This window comes from Suricata suricatta, chromosome 2, assembly GCF_006229205.1.
Source record: "Suricata suricatta isolate VVHF042 chromosome 2, meerkat_22Aug2017_6uvM2_HiC, whole genome shotgun sequence".
NCBI classification, from domain to species: Eukaryota; Metazoa; Chordata; class Mammalia; order Carnivora; family Herpestidae; genus Suricata; species Suricata suricatta.
Genome location: NC_043701.1, coordinates 93,234,338 through 93,252,143, shown reverse-complemented (window position 1 = coordinate 93,252,143; position 17,806 = coordinate 93,234,338). Strand labels below are relative to the sequence as shown.

The following is a 17,806-nucleotide window of genomic DNA, read 5'->3' as shown; positions in this document are numbered from 1 at the left end:
ACAAACTAGAGCAGAATGAGTTCCTAAGCCCCAAATACGTAATACTATAAACTGATAGTATGGGACTAACACGTTACTGTGGCAATTTCCTTGTTCAATGAAAATTACTTTTGTTATACAACAAAGACAGAGTTATGGCCCGATCTGTTTCAGGTAATTTAAAAAAGGTGATTCACTGACATTTTTAAAGCTATTAGAGACCTGAAGAGTTAATCTAGGCAGCCCCTCTCATGGTTTATAGATGCCAAGACAACTACATTGTCGACTTTCACAAAGACATGGCAGAGTCTGAGCTAAAACCCCCATAAGATACAGCTCCGTGAGACTGGAGGCTGATGTTTCTTCATCAATTTCATTATTCCTGAACTCTACATACTATTACTAGGTTCATAAAAATATGAATGAACATATAAACAGATAACACTGAGTTTTCCTACTACCACATCTACTATGCCATGCAATATTTGATTATTTATTTATTATTTGTTTATTTTTGTGTCATGCAATATTTAAATGGTTCTTGCATGTACTGGGATTAGAATTACATTCAGCACATTTCTGGTATGAATGGAAAAATTAAAAGGTAAAGAATATCCTGTTCCTCTAGCACAGGCATAGTGCTCTCTAGAGACAAACTAGCAGATACTGGTATACGACACTGAAGGGCTTCTGAAATCCTGTGTCAAGAGTATGAAAAATTTGTCATTTTCAGTTTGCTAGAAAAGGCAGTTTGGACACAGTATTCAAACAGTCCCTGCCTAACTATTAATTTTTTCCTCTGTTTTGTTGAAAATGCTGTGATTACATTAGCCTTTATTCTGAAAACAGCCCAAAAATATTTTGGACTTAGGGACTTTGGCACTGGCTGTTCCTTTTACCTGGAATGTCTTTCTTTACATGGCTGGGCTCTTCTAGTCACTCAGGCCTCAGCTTAAAAGTTATTTCCTCATTGGTGGTTTTAGGTGCTGACTGGTATTTTGTGAGGCTTTAAGGTAGAGTATCTACCTTTATTCCTTGACCGATTTATCACCCTCTATTTCACTCAACAGTACTATTTAATCTGAATCTTTTATTTAAATCAATCTTGGGACCTCTGGGTGGTTCAGTCAGTTAGGTGATAGACTTCAGTTTGGGTCATGATCCTGTAGTTTGTGAGTTTGGGCCCTACATCAGGGTCTATGCTGACAGCTCAGAGCCTGGAGCCTGCTTCGGATTCTGTCTCTCTTTCGCTCTCTGCCCTTCCCTGATCGTGCTCTGTCTCTCTCTTTCTCAAAAATAAATAAACATTAAAAAATTGTTTTAAATCAATCGAAACTGTCTTTTGAAAATTGGTGAGTTATATAAATATTGCACCTAATTTAGTTAAACTTAACTAAAATCCTTCCCATGCTTCTAAAAAAACTCTTCATCCCTCCATAAAATGAAGACCCTGCATATACTATATATCAGCCTTGGAGAAATTTAAACAGTAACTTGTCCAACTGACTAACAATGGTATTTTAAAAATAGATATTTGAGTACATCATTTGACTATGAGTTTACAAACTGAATGTATTAATTCTTTGTCCCCTGACCATTTTATGTGATGCAAATTCTGGCATATAAAAGTTATTAAAAATTATGCTGTATTCTGGTCCTTTGACCTATTTGTCTGTGTCCCTTACCCAACCAACCAATCATTGCTAATACAGCTCTGTATAACTTGGTATCTACCATTCTTCTTCTCATTTCTTATTTTACAAAATTGCCATGTGTGCCCTTACTCTTACATTTAAATTTCAGTCAGTATGCAATAGTCCCTGATAGCATTTTAAATGAATTTGTGTTGACCTACAATATATCTGTGAAGCAAGGAAGAATCTGACATCAAGCCCCCAATGAGGCGGAGAACTGAATGGCTGGAAGGGCTGGTGTGGAGGTGAGCTTTATTATTCACTGTACAATACCATTCAGTACATCTGGTTTTTGTATTATGCGTGAGTTATCTATTTCTTAAAGAAAGTTGGTTGTTTTATTTTTATTTCTTTTAATTTTTATTTTTTATGTTTAATTATTTTGGAGAGAGAGAGAGAGAGAACAAACAGGGGAGGTGCAGAGAAAGAGGGAGACACAGAATCCAAAGCAGGCTCCAGGCTCTGAGCTTCAACACAGAGCCAACAATGGGGCTCAAATCTACCAACTGTGAGATCATGACCTGAACTGAAGTTGGACACTTAACTGATTGAGCCACCCAGGCACCCCGACTGTTTTAATAACAAAGAAATTTATAGACTGATTTAGAATACATGACTTTTAAAAGATGGAGTCTTCCTATTTATGAGCACAGCAACTCTCAAATATTTAAGTTTTCTTATTTTTTCTTTAATAATTTTATCAATTTCTCCATAAAAGCTCTAATTGCTACTGTAAATAGTATCATCTTTTATTACATTTTGTGTAATCTTTTTAATTTTCTTTCAAAAAAGAAAATAGATGATTCCAAGTAACTGAATTTATAGCTCCAAAACTTATAACCTTTCAAAATTTATTTGAACTAATTCTTAATAATATTTAATATACAAATGAAAAACTTCTAAATCCAAAGCCAACCAAATATGATTTGTGCCACCTCAATACAATTATTATAGCATTAGAAACTTACCTTGGACTCACAATGACCAGAAAACACAAATGGCAAAGTCATGGATTGAACACTGGGACTGGTATTCATTCATTCCTGTGCTCTATTAAGCTGACTTCAACAGCTATGATGCAAAATTTGGTTTTATTTAAAAATTTTTTTTATTACTTAGTTTTGAGAGAGAGAGAGAGAAAGAGAGAGAGAGAGAGAGAGAGAGGGAGAGAGACAACATGAGCCGGGGAGGGTCAGAGAGAGAGGGAGACAGAATTTGAAGACAGGCTCCAGTGTCTGAGCTAGCTGTCAGCACAGAACCTGATGCGGGGCTCGAACCCATGAACCGTGAGATCATGACCTGAGCCGAAGTCAGACGCTTAACCAAGTGAGCCACGCAGGTGCCCCAAAATTTGGTTTTATTATCCAACTCTTTTCTTGGCCCACATTTATATTAACTAACTCAATTTTTTTTAGCCTTAATAGCCTTAATGTATCCTATCTTGTGCTGAGTTTTAAGGCTAAACCACAGCAAAGGCTACCCTGAAAAAAATTAAATCTTTTCCCACATATATTACACTTATTCTCTTCACCATTCCTCTCCCACTTAGGCATAAATATATTTATTTCATTCTTCTCCTTGAATAACTGGGTACAGAGATTGATTCACTCCTTCCATCTGTCTTTCCTTAATATCTCACTATGTGAATTCCCTGTTCTGACATTTTACTTTAGATATATTTTTTAAATTACTGATACCCTTGGCATTCAACATTTGATTATTAAGTTGTTTATCAAAAAATTTTTTCCATTACTCCCTTCTCAAAGGATATAGCCAATTAAATAATACCCAAATAAATGTAGATGAGCTCTAAATAGCAATCTGACGGGCAAAACTGTTTCGATTGATACTACTATTAACCAAAACATCTATCCATTTTTGTCTTTATCTAAGAAAGCTGTCTCTATATAAAAACTTCACATAGGAGAAAAATAGGATATAATGTGAAGTAGTGTTTGAATAATATAAAAGTATACTTATAATCATTTTCATAACCAAATTTATTCTCCTGGGACCAAAGAGAACACTTTTATATTCAGGCAGTCTTAAATTAGTTATTTCACACTTAATATTTTGAATGCAGACACATATCTCATGGCATTCTTGATTAAGAAATCAAGTCAAAAAAGAATATTACAAAATTCCATTCTCAAGAATAATTGAAACATTTAGGAATTGTATACATATTATCAAAGCAATGGATATTATTCTTGACTTATATTCTATAATGAATGGTTTTAATTTTGAGCTAAAGGTTTTAACAGCCCAAGAAGTTTAATTTTTAAAATTTACAAAAAACTGAGAACTTATTTTCTATATAAAAGAGGAAATCATTTTTAAAAATAATTTTTTTTAAAAAACAGACTGTGAAACCACTTAATCACTCATTCATTTGTCTAAAAATACTCTCAGGGATCAATTATGAGCTAGGTACTGTAGGGAATAAAAATAGAAGTAAAACATGAACTTTTACTCTTGAAGCTTATAGTATAACTAATGGGGGGTATGGGGACACACATACATAAATAACCATAGTGTAAGACAAAAAGTGGGAATTTCTAAGTTAGTAATAAAGAACTATGGAAGGAAGGGGTTTGGGGAGAAGATAATATACATAACCAGGAATATGTTGCAGGGGATGGGGGAATTAGGAAACATGTGAGCTATGCTTTGTAAGAGTTAGGAGCCTTCCAGTAAAGAACAGAGGGAAAGAGGGTATTCCAGAAAAAGGAACCAGATGATTGTTAGTGTGCGCGAGTGTGTGTGCACACCAAACACACACACACACACACACACACACACACTCACAGAGCAGTAACAGATAAACTAGAAATCTAGACTAAAAATACAGCTGTCAAGTACTCAATAATTGAATGGAATTGATTACATGAGACAATCCTTGGGAGAAAATGTAGTTATTAGCAATTTCCCTCAAGCTACACTGTGAATCTAACAAAGCACTTTGTCCAGGAGTTCGGTTCAGTCCTAGTATTCTTGAAGCTAAAGAAAATAGCAGATGATTTCCTTCCCCTGGTTCCCTTACCTACCTAAAAGCTTCCCCATCCCTTGCAGAAGGGACAACTCAGTGGAGTTTAAAATAGCTCCAGAACACTTCCTGCTCTATTCTAACTGTGCTTTCATTCCATTCGCATTAGACCAGTTGGAATGTTGAGGGAAAACCCCATGAGGCATCAGGCATGTGAGATCATGTGTCAGTCCCTCAAAAATATTTGTCCATCCTACTACATGTATCTATCATTGCTCTCTAATCATGAGAAAGCAGAACATGTGGGGAAAACAGTTTTTAGCACATTGCTGTTTCTCCCTTTTAAAAAATAGATTTATATACTTCCTTACTCAACTTTTATAAAAATTAATCACAGGTCTATCCACTTCTTCACAGGATGAAGACAATGTATTCTAAACATTTTATTTAGAAGTTACAGTTCTACAGCTACACAAGGAAGCTGCTATTCATCTGATTTCCCTGAATTAAACACCTGGTATATTGTAAGGACCCAATAAACACCTGTGTAGTGAATACTGTATTATATAATGCCTTTATTTATTATTTAAAGCTTATTTTTTAATTGTAAAAATAGAAAGTGTGAGCAAGGGAGAGAGGCAGACGGAGAGAGAGAATCATAAGCAAGTTCCCCGCTCAGTGCAGAGCCAAGTTAGGGCTGGATCCCAGGGCCCTGGGATCATGACCTAAGTCGAAATCAAGAGTCAGATGCTCAAGTGACTGAGCCACCCAGGTGGCCCCATAACCCCCTTAAAAGTGTGCAGTATTGGGGCACTTGGGTAGCTCAGTTCGTTGAGCAACTGACTCCTGATTTCAGGTCAAGCCCTACATTGGGCTCTGAACTGAATGTGAAGCCTGTTTAAAAAAGGCTTTCTCTCCCTCTCTCCCTCTGCCCTTCCTTTGCCTGTGCTCACTCTCTCTAAAAAAAGAAGGATTATCTCTCCTTCTGCCCCTTCCCCACTCTCAGCTCTTTTATCTAAAAAAAATTTTCTGTAAGTGTACAATATTGTAAATTTGAGAGAAAATTTTCAGACTTCTAATTTCAGTGGATGGGGATATACTCTCCCCATTCTTTTTGGTTCCCAGGTAAGAGGAATTCATCACTTCACTAAACTACTAGCATGGCTCATACTGGTTGGGTAAGAAGTTTCCACATATCTGAGGTTAAAGCCGGAATGGTGGGCAAAGAAGAACCTTTGGGGAAGAACCAAGGTGAATGGTTCAAAAATGTCCTTAATTTCCAGCCCAAACCATTAATCCTAGGGAGAGGTCATCTCATTCCAAAATCTCTCTTTGGAAAATAGAGAGTCTCCAAAGCCAGGGAACAACCTTCCCCGGCTTTCTCACCTATCCACTGATAAAATCTTCCCATTCTCCTACTCTATTCTAACTCTGCTTTCATTCTGCTTGTTCTAGATCAAACAGAATGTTGAGAGAAAACCAACTTTTATTGCAGAAATATTCTTTGTATCTTAGCCTCCTCAAAAGGCTTTATTTGATTCTTCTAACACTGCCTTTGCTACCATCAGTCATTTTCTATCCCATTTCTCCTCTAGTTTTCCTTAATACTTATTACTATCTAGAGTTGCCTATCTATCCATCATTCAATTGAACAATCAGTGAAATATATATCTCCTCATCTCGTTTCATAGGGGTGGGTATCTTCTGTGCCTAGAACAATACCTGGTATATGGCTGGCTCTCAAATATTTTTGAGTAAAAAAAAAAAGATGTATGACTATTTCAATACAGCTTCTAAAACTTCAAGCAATTACATCATCTCTCCAAACCTTCAACTGCTAATTAAGAGTGGTTGGGATGCAGTGGGTTCCTACAATTACTTCTACTTCCAATCCTCTGAATTTATTTACATCTTAACTTCTTTGAGAATACACTTGAATTGCTGTGTGTTTCCTGTTTTTGTCTGTCATTCTGCATATCCCTAATGGACTCTGGATTTCTTATATTACACACAAGCACAAAAATATTTATTTTTTGAGAAGATAATGTTTTCATAAGATAATTAAATAATAAATATATGAATATTACTGTAGAACTGAGTCATACATTCTATAGCGGTTTAATTAACATGTAACAGGAAATGTAGTACCACGCCACTTTAACATTTCATCATCTAACAACAATGAGTGAATAACCAGGAAATATAAAATGCAAATTTAAGATAGTAAAATTGCAATTCTAATTTTAAAGCAATATATCAATTACCATGATCTGCATTAAACTTAGTATAAAGTAACCTAAGAGTTCAGTTCTCCAATGTGAAATTGTACATTTTATTTTACATGAACTTTGTTGGATTCCATAAGAGTTAGTTACACCAGAACAACTAGCAAAAACTTATACTTCCTTTTTATATACTTAAATTTTTATCTCATCTGCTTAAATCAGCAACTTAATGAATCATGATTATCATAATACCTTTTATAGCTATATTTTATATAGTGTTACAATAAAGCCAGAAACATAGATGATAATATTTTACAGGTATTATAACTTATTATTAAGTCATTTATGATGTACATTCATCTATTTTTCCATGGCTATGACCAACCTGTATATTCACTGTACTTAGAACATTTGACTGTTTTCCATAAACCATCGCTTAGACCCAATCTTCATGAAATGCTATAAAGTGCTATATATCTTTTGGAGTAATTTTATAAAATTTAGATTTCTTAGCTTTAAAAAAGTTCTAATTATCTTCTTAATAAGAGAGTGATTCTTGCAAAGTTAAAAAAAAAAGAGAGAGAGCATATATAATGTGTGCATAAAAAAATGCCATTTTCCCTGGAAGGGTCAGCAACGAGGAGCCCTGTTTATGAGCCATATTAACACCAAAAAGAGAGTTTAGCCATGTCTGTTTCTAAAAATAAACCCTGTGTGTCTCTTGTTGTCATGATCAATCGGAGTCTTCTGCGCTCTGTGACAGAAAGCATCAAGATTGCCTCTTTGCCTTTCCATAAGCATTAAACATCAATATCCAAAGTTCTCCCTTTTCTGTCAAGGTGGCAGAGATAAAAAGAATTCTGCAATCACTCTAAGCAGACATTTAAACATTATTGCCCCTTAAGCAGACAGTTATCATGTTGTTTTGGCAGCAGGAAGGAATCTGTGGTTTCACTTGAATGTTATTCTTCTTTATTTAAACTACTAGAAATAACCCAAAAATGACAGAATGCTCTTTCTATAAATAATCATTCCAGGGTAGAGTTATATTAGGAGGTAACTCAGATGGCATGATAACGCCTAACAAGCTAATCTTAGACCTGCAATGCCATAAGATAGAAATACCGAGGCTAAGAATAACTGACCCAAAGGAGTCAGCCTGCTAAAGAGAGCCACCGGCATGTGGGCATCTGCAGATTTTAATGCATTTAATGATATTCTGAAAGCTTCTTTAGCCTGGAAGGCAATAAATTATGTTGGTCATTAATACGACAATAAATAATGCCTCCACCATGTATTCCATAAAGATGGCTCAAGATTCTCATACCCAATAAGATGATAAAAATTAGCTGATGAAAACCAAGGAGTTGATCCCTTAATAATTACATTAGTACCTAACTGTCAAATTTAATGTATAAATTTAACTCAAGATAAAGTAAAATGTAATATCACATTGGTACATACAAACAGCACCATCCAGTTTTTACCTAAAATGTCCACATTGTACCCAAACTAGATGAATATATATTCCAAAGAGGCAGAGTAAAAATTTTATTAGCTGGATTATTCTTTTGGCTTAAGAATTTGACATAGCATGTTGAGATCAGGGTCTAAGTGGAGATATAGACTTTATTGAACCTCCCTCCACCCCTCCAACTCATTTCTAGGTAAGGACTGAAGTGGATATAAATTCAAATATTTTGGTCAAAAAATACTGAAACCCATGGAGCTAACATATGAAGGAAAAAAAAAAGTTCTCCAACGAAATTACATTAGTTATAGTGTGCTATTCTGAAGTGGTTCAAACCTTACTTTTATGATTTATAAGATGTACTGTGAGCACTGGCAAACACACCAAATGCATCGAAGATATTGGTTCTGTCCAGAGTGTGTGCTCATTACTTTGTGTATCATCAATCTCATGGAACTTTGGAGGTTGGTTTGAGATGTCTGAGCCTTGGACAGTGTTAACTTCCTCCAATTTCATTATCAAGCCCTGGGGATGTGAAGTGAGGCTCCTTCAACCAACCCTTTCAACATAGTTGCCAGTTTGTGCCTTAACCCTCCCAGGACTCAGAAGTATGCCTAGACATCTACCTATAAATAGAGCTGATTCAATATTTTTAGCCCCAGATATGAAATACATTATCCTATGCAAAATATTTTTCTCTTTGAGAAAAAGTGGCAAAGAGATGGTAAACAAGAACAGAAACATGATAAACAAACCAAGTTCAGACCTGACCCTGCTGGTTCCTACCCATGATCACCATCAGTAAGCTCCTCTGAATCTGTTACCGTATCTACAAAATATGAATACTGCTCTAAGTAGTGCATACCTCTTCAAACTGCAAGGACGATTAAATGATAAAACAATGCCTGACACAGAAAAAGCCTCTGAAACAGTAGCTTCATATATTAATAAGAAGAATGACAGTGATAAAAAAATGAAGAAAACACATGGCTCCAACCATTGACCTAAATAAAGACTAAACAATTAGATGAGAGTGAAATGTGTCAGAAAAATCATGAAAATAACTGATTGTGATATTTTTAAATCTAAAATGAGTGGTTCCTGAAGTCACATACCTTCAAAATACACAAATGAATTTCATTTGTAAGCAGATTTAAAAAAGCACCCTCAACAAAAGAGGCAAGCCGAAAAACAGGCTCAACCCTAAAGAACTGATGGTTACCGGAGGGAGTGTGGCGGGGGATGGGTTAAATAGGTGACGGGGATTAAGTGCGCTTGTCAGTGTGTCCTCTGTAAGTATTGAATCACCAAACTGCACACCTGAAACCAATACTACACTGTATATTAACAAACTAGAATTTAAATAAAACATTTTACAAAGCACCATCAACAGTAAAATTTAGCTTTTCTAGTTAACCCTACATGAGGTTCCCTGAAAACTTTCTGGGTAAACATGTCTTCACTAAAGTAAGAACTCCCAGACCACAATGTAATTTAAAGGAAATTCAGTGAAATTTTCTTGGGTTTTTTGTTGTTGTTGTTTTTAATTTCAACTTTTAAAATTTAAAAATATTTTAACCTAGTTTGGATACATGTCATGTCTTTGACACCCACCAAAACTTACCTCAAATATTGGAAAAAACATCCACAGGGCTACAATTGTGTTAATGCTGAATATAAATTATAAATTAAATGTTTCAGTACAAGTCATAGGCCATGAGGGGAAGAAGTAAAAAAATAAAATGAAGTGTTGGGGTTTTTCCAACCTTATCAACATGCAAAGAGTTTAATCATAAGTAAATGACGAGTTACACTCTGTGGTTTGGTAAATTTCCTTCTTCTTTAAATGTAGTTTTCATTGGATTTAATTATCCGGTATTTAAAAAACACCATATATAAAAGGAAGGCCTAATCCTTATTTGACTATGGAAAATTTAACATTAAAATAATGAATGGAACTGATACTCTTCTAAAACACAATAATTACTTAGTTTTGTATTCATGAACCATAGCATCATAGAGCATACGTGTCTGATAACACGTAAAGTGTGGGTCATTTAGAATTGCAAAAACTCTTGTTTAAATTAAATTTGTTTTGTGCAAGTGATTTAGTTGAGGAAGAATGGAACTAGTAGACACAGGTATTTTCTATTGTCAATCTCCCAAAATTAGAAAATGGAGAACTGCCCATAGTAAGGACACCACACATCCAAGCCAAACACTGGCACTTTATCTTCCTTTCAAGAATGGGACAGACCACAGCACTGCCACTCTGATTTGAAGCACATGCCAAAATATCTTTGAATTTCATCTACTGAAAGCTTATTTTTAAAGTCATTTCCATGGGTTTTTATTCCAATTAAATTGTTTTCAAAGTATTCCAATTCAGAAAAAAATTGTTAAAATGCAGTTACTATTCCAGATTGTTAAAATTGTTCATTACTCTGAAAATGTAATAATTATAACAACATACTGGCAAAGAAACTGCATTTTGAATATTTTAAAAATAATCCTTCTTCAGTGTACTGAAAAGTTTATACATAAGATAAATTTCTCTTAATATTTTCTGTCTCACTCAAGGCCAGCATTAAAGGAATATTTTACTCAAATTTATAATAAATGCTTGTAATACACTAGTCTACAATGTTGATTTTCTGCTTCTCTAAAAAATGAGATCCAGTGTTCTTCCATAACTATTCTTTTTAGGGTTCCTTCTAACAGTACTAAGAAAGGCTTTCTATTCAATACTAGTAAAAACATGTGATCAGTGTTAAAATGGATGTATAATCTTCATGAAAATGAAGTAACACCCAGGAGTCAATTGAAAAAAATTACATGGTCTACTTACTTCATTTAATTATTTATATTTTGAGAAATATAACCTGAAGAAAAGTACCAAGAAGAAAAATTTCAACCACCAACATACACACCGTAGCAAGTCCTGCTGGTGCCCAGCTAACATGCATTCCTTACCCCTCTTCCTTCTTCCTAATACAAACTAAAAGGTTGGCCACAGCACCCACTCTCCTAGGTGCAGTATGACTCTAAGGAGCTATCATGGTGGTCCCATTCTCCTTTGTGCCCGGGTAAATGCTGCTACTCTGGCCAAAAAATTATGAAGGAAAATTTGCTGGAAACATTTTGGTGAAACCTCCCTAAAGAAAGCATCCAAGCAAGCAAAATATCTCTTCTATGTCTCCAGACTTTGTCATGCATAAATAGACACAATGCCTGGATCTGCTACAGTCAACTCGTGCCTTCTGGAGGAAACGGAGCTGTGATGATACCAACTCTAAGGCCAATAGAGGGAATCGGTTTGAATGACCTGATTACTTTTGACATTATTGACTGCTTGGTGCTGTCAACTACCCTGCTATTTTAACTAAGTTATAAATTTCCTTGTTGTCACTTAGAGTTGGATTTTCAGTTACTTGCAGCAGAAAACAACCTAACTTACCTACTACTTGCATTAAACATCATTAGTATTCTGGCACAGTAGCTTTGTGTGCAAGTGTGTAAGAAACTCTTTTTAGAAGATATGTGCATATCGTAAAAATTCATACAAGGTGAAAAAGTAAGATGATGAACCCCAATGCCCCCCTCCCAGCAAACCAGCCCACCACCACCACCACACACACAAAACTGTCCCTGATTTCTTTCAACCTATGTATGAATTCTTTTGGGAGATGGATGGATAGATAAAATATACTTTCATAAAAGTGAGATCATATCATTGATGTTATTTTTATTTAAAAATCATTAAATGATTTTAACAGGATTAAAAAACTTCAACTGACGGGACTATAAACATACAAAATGCTTCCTTCCTATAGGACGTTCTATTTCCAGAAATATCTTTCTAAGGTTAAATAAATTATTTTTAATGTTTTTTAAAATTTATTTACTTTTAAGAGACAGAAGGAGACAGCGCGAGCAGGGGAGGGTCAGAGAGAGAGGGAGACACAGAATCCAAAGCAGGCTCCAGGCTCTGAGCTGTCAGCACAGAGCCCGATGGCGGGGCTCGAACCCACGAACCATGAGATCATGACCTGATCCAAAGCCGGATGTTTAACGGACTGAGCCACCCAGGTGCCCCTAAATAAATTATTTTTTAAAAATCAGTGTTTGGAATCCTTTTCTTTTACCCCTGTATTTCTACTTTAAGCAGCAGGGAGTCTGAACCTGATTAGAAAGAAGCTATCAGCACTTTCACACATTACTCCATCTCACCTCTCTCTACTGCTTCATATTGGTTATGCTTATGAATGTTGCCCTACTTTATAAAATTTGCTTTCTATCCTGTAATCACAGCATCATATCTGTTTAAATAGATTCCCCGTTTGCCCCATTTATCTGGCTATGCTTTTTCTACTTCTGAATTTCAATTTTTATTCGTCTCTTCTTTGTGTGGGCTTCATTGGAAGCTGTCTTGTTCACGTTTGGGAATTTCTGACTTGCCTACCCATTTTCTCTATATTTTAATAACTCTTGCCTAAATGGACCATTGGGTTATACTTCTTTATGAACTTCAAAATTTTTTCTTCATTACCTATGGTCATTGAATGTTGTATATTCTTGATAACCCTTCTTGAGTCTCATTCATTCCCTGCCTCCCCACCTCCTCCCCCATATACCTTTGCTTTACCTGCCTGAACTCCTGAAGAATTTTTATTATTTGAAAATCAATAGCCCAGTTAGAATATGACTCTGCGATGAGCACTTGCAGCAGACTGTCCTTAAAAATGAGAGTTCTTTCAATCTACAGATTTGGTATTTTTTCTTTTCCAGTGAAAGAATCTTTCTTCTTTTTCACAAAATTATCTTGTTTCAATGTTTTAGAATATCAACTTTAGGGATATAAATAATCTTTTTGTTATATTGCCTTTGTACTTCTTATTAATTGACTTCTTTCCAATTGCTTGAATCCATTTTCCTTTTTCATTCTTTGTGATTTTCTTAAATCTTTCCCCTTTGTTGGTAAAGAGTTTCACTGGTGTCTGTTCTGCTTCCTGCTATTTCTAATGAATATTTTTGTTCTATAATTACCATGCTTTTTTCATTTTCAATTTGTTTCCCTAGATCTAAAATATCCTTTTTCTCTTGTGTTATTGTTTTATCATCTCGTCTTTGAGCTCTTGTTTTATGGAATTTATGTTCTTATTAAGATGCCTCATTTGTGGGGAACAATTATTAGATAATTCCATGGATTCAGTAAATAGATGTTTTCTTCTGGTGGAGTATCTAAGATAGTTGGGGAAGAGTATTTCATTGAAAAGAACTAGGGATCATTTTCCCAATTTAGAGTGTTACTCCTAAATCTTCATTTCTCCAGAGAGGCAGTGTTTCTCCTCCATTCCAATAGTTTCTTTTCTAAAATCATTTGTACTATTTCTCATGCAGAAGAAATAACAACAACAGCAACAAGAATGACAACAACAACAACAACGACAACAACAGCAAAAACAGCAGCAGCTGAGGATATCTACTCAGTTTGCTTCTCTTCAAATTTGGGGATGTTAGTGAGAATTTTGATGAAGTTGTCATCTTGTCAGTAAAATCCTAAGGAGGTCTAGGATGCAGGCCCGTTAGGTTTCTCTGTCCTGATCAAAATCCCCATTTCATTTTTTCCTTGTCTATTAGTTCCCAAGATATCCTAGGCCATATCACTTTCTGTACTCATTCAATGCTGAATACCGTGTGTGTGTGTGTGTGTACGGTGATTGTTTGCCAGCTTATACCATTTTAGAGTCACTTCATTATCTACCAGTGGTGACAAATTATGCAGTACATCATTTTCAAATTTCTCATCTTCAAAATCAAAATCCTCATTTAAAAAATTATTTTCTTTTTTTCTAATGTTTTATTTATTTTTGAGAGAGAGATAGACAGTGTGAGCAGGGGAAGGTCAGAGAGAGAGGGAGACACAGAATCCGAAGCAGGCTCCAGGCTCTGAGCGAGCTGTCAGCACAGAGCCCGATGTGGGGCTTGAACCCACGAAACGTGAGATCATGACCTGAGCCAAAGCTTGATGCTCAGCAGACTGAGCCACTCAGGAGCCCCCAAAATCCTCATTTTTAAACCTCAATTTGGGGGGCACCTGGGTAGCTCAGTTGGTTGAGAATCTGACTCTTAATTTTGGCCCAGGGTCATGGGATCCAACACTGTGTTGGGCTCCACGCTGAGCATGAAAGCTGCTTAAGATTCTCAACCTCTCCCCCCTCCCACCCCCCGCCAGCTCCTCTCCCATTCATATACATGCATTCTCTCTAAATAAAAATAAATAAATAAATATTCAGAATTTGGATTTATTTCAGTGTTCTGAGGGGGTTTATTGAATTTTCTTACTTTAACAGACAACAATTATTCCACTGGTGTCATCCACAGAGAGATAAAATATTCATTCTTGTCCGTATTCTCAATGGACCTATTTATAACTAGCTTTCTGATCACTACCTATCAAATATTCAAATTGATAACTGCCTTGTAAGTGAAGATAACTTGAGTTAGAGAATGGCAAAACAGTAATTATGGGAAATACCAGAAGTGATTCTTGACATGACAGGAGCATTTCACAGACTTACATTTTCATAATTAGATTCTGCTTTCCAAGTAGACATAAATGGCTACTGAATCTAAAATGTTCCTTTCCCCTCGACAATGCACACCAAAGGAAAAAAAAGATTCTGAAAGGGTGAAGATATGTTTTCCATAAAAGAAATTCAGGATTTAGATTTAAATGCTTTTCTTTTATACCCTAAAATAAGAATACATAGTAAAAATATGAGTTTTCCTTATTTTAAATGTATTTTACATTAATGCTGTATAAACTCTAGGAAATTCTTCTATAGTAATTGTTCCAATATTGTCTGGACAGCTCTGCTGTCCAACATGTTGAGCAAGATGCCTGGCAACAGGAGAGCACCCCAAATTCTGCCAGCTACCGCTGAGTGACCTGAGTCAATATTTGTACATGCTTCAGTTTCTGCCACAGCTATCACTTATATTGGCCCACACCAGCCACAAAAGTAGCAAGTGACCTAGCACACTGTGTCACTCATAATGAATTCCAAGATTCAATATTATAGAGTCTTTTAACTGAAGACACATTAGCAGATTACGCTGTAGAAACTCGTTCTCCCTAAAATGTCTTGCCTAGCTGGGTCAATATTAGAAAAAATATGGAACCATATAAAACACTTGTATTTCAACAGTGTATAAAGAACTCTGAAGAAAAATCATCTTTATCTTAAAGTATAGTATCAAGCTTAACTTAAAATAGCAAATGGGAACCTCAAAGCAATAGCTAACAATAAAACAAAGCTTTTTAAAATAATTAATTTCAAGAAATCTTCTGTTGTGGTTTCACCATTCAATTACATATCCTGCAAATTATTTGCCTTTGATTACTATGTAATGAGACATTTTACGGAACACGTGTGCATGTACACATGGATACACACACACACACACACACACACACACACACACACAGCTACTCTGATTTATAGTCACAATTTGCCCAAGGAGATTACTGGTTCCTACCAGGAAAACCAAAAACAGTAATTGATGTGTAAGATAACTAAAGGAAACTTACTCTCAAAACAAAATATCATTGTTCTATGTGACATACAATCGAACTCATCTAGCTTGTTCAGCAAGATAGAGCATGGTATTGAAAAGCCAGAAGCCCAGGTTCTTTCACTAAAAATAGCTATAATAATAGGGAGTCTGCACTCCAATAACATGTTGTTATATTTGAACCTCATAAAGAATGTCCAGAGGTAAGCAGGAGGGCACGTTATTGTTCAGTTTACAGGTGAGTAACCAGTTATCCAAACGGCCAGCAGCAAAGTGCTAGTTAGAACACAGAGCTCCTCACTCCCAGAACACTGGTGTCTCCACCACTCTGCACTACCGCCAAACAATCTCTCTTAGATCCAAAGACTCCATCTATTCCTATGCCTATCAATCATAGACCCAGGCCACTGGTCCAAAAGGGAGTGGAATGAAATCTGTAGATAAATTAAGACAAACATGCCTACTGAAATGGGTCACCAGGATCACCATCGCCTCCTCCTACCCCTATATCTGTGATACTTAAAGTTTACTGCAGCCTTAGGACTGCTGGGAAGAGAGTAAAAATCCCAATATACAGGATAGTTCCCATACCAGTTAAATCAGAAACTCTGGAGGTGTAACCGAGGCATCAGTATTTTGTAAAATACTCTTGGTGACTCCAAGTTTGAGAGCCAATGCCTCAGAAGAAGTACACAATAAAGACTGGGGGAACTAAACACAGGCCATATTATATTAAAAAAATCAAATTTACAGAACATGGTAGTATGGATATGATTTTATGTTTGAAATTTGAAAAATTAACAAAACCCAGAGTTTCCTTATTTATACCAGACAGGTTTGAGAGTTGATGTCAATCTATACCACTTTTCATTTAATAGCTGGCGCTTACAGGATGCTTCCTGTAAAACTGACAACCACATGGACAGTCTCAAGCACTCCCCTGCTGGAAAATATTATTGCTTTCATGTCAGGAAAATGACAGTCTCAACTGAAGATCGGAATAAAGTGACGTGTGGTTATCAAAGATGCTGAAAACGGTGAGGCTTGCAAACACCTGTAGCCTGTGGCAAGAGATTCAGTGTCTGCAGCCAGTGGCTGCTTAAAAGGAACAGCATTTTCTACCATGTGAAAGAAACATGAAACTCCTAACACAGAGGTGAAAACTAAACAGATAAAGTGTAGTACTAAAAAGATACCCAAAATAGTGATTGTTGAAAAGTTGATCCATATTTAAAAAATAAAACACTCAATAAAGTGACCAATTCCATTGGAGATACACAAACTGACCCCTCTCCAAGCTCTTGTCAACTTTATAGCCATAAAGATAATAATAAACCATATTAAAATCCTAGTACATTTGCTGCAGATAAGCAGGTGCTACTAGTTAAAATAATCCCTGTCACTTAAGTGTTAACACCTCAAATTACACACAATTGATCTCTTATTCTGAGCCCACCACAAAATTGGGTCAAAAGAAGTATCTTAAAATCATCACAACTAACAGGTTTAAAGATAACTTGCTTCAAACGTAGGTGAGTAAATGGGAAGGTGTTCAGCACTGAAACAGACCTCATGCCAACCTGTGGAATATTTCTTTCACATCCAGCTCTAGCAAGTAAACGCTGCTTTACGTTGCATTATTTTCATGGAAATCTATGTGCTGATCTAGAATTATGATCAAGCCCACATAGGAACTTAGAAGATGTGAGGGAGAACTTTAAGCCAATTTAGACTAAAGCATCCTGAGGACGGAAACAAAAAGCCCCCAGGCTTTAGGAACTGGCTGTAGGATTAAATATAAAGAGCAACAATTACAAGTAAGTGTTCTGTTTGGAGAGCTGCTCTTTTAACAAATAGAAATTGATAAAGCTGA

At 35.8% G+C, this 17,806-nt stretch overlaps 1 protein-coding gene across 1 annotated transcript in view; it reads right to left on the bottom strand.

The window, feature by feature from the left end:
- The window catches only part of HDAC9 (histone deacetylase 9), a 912,954-nt gene that overhangs the window by 503,861 nt on the left and 391,287 nt on the right, over nt 1–17,806 (bottom strand). The gene's annotated exons all lie outside the window — the stretch shown is intronic.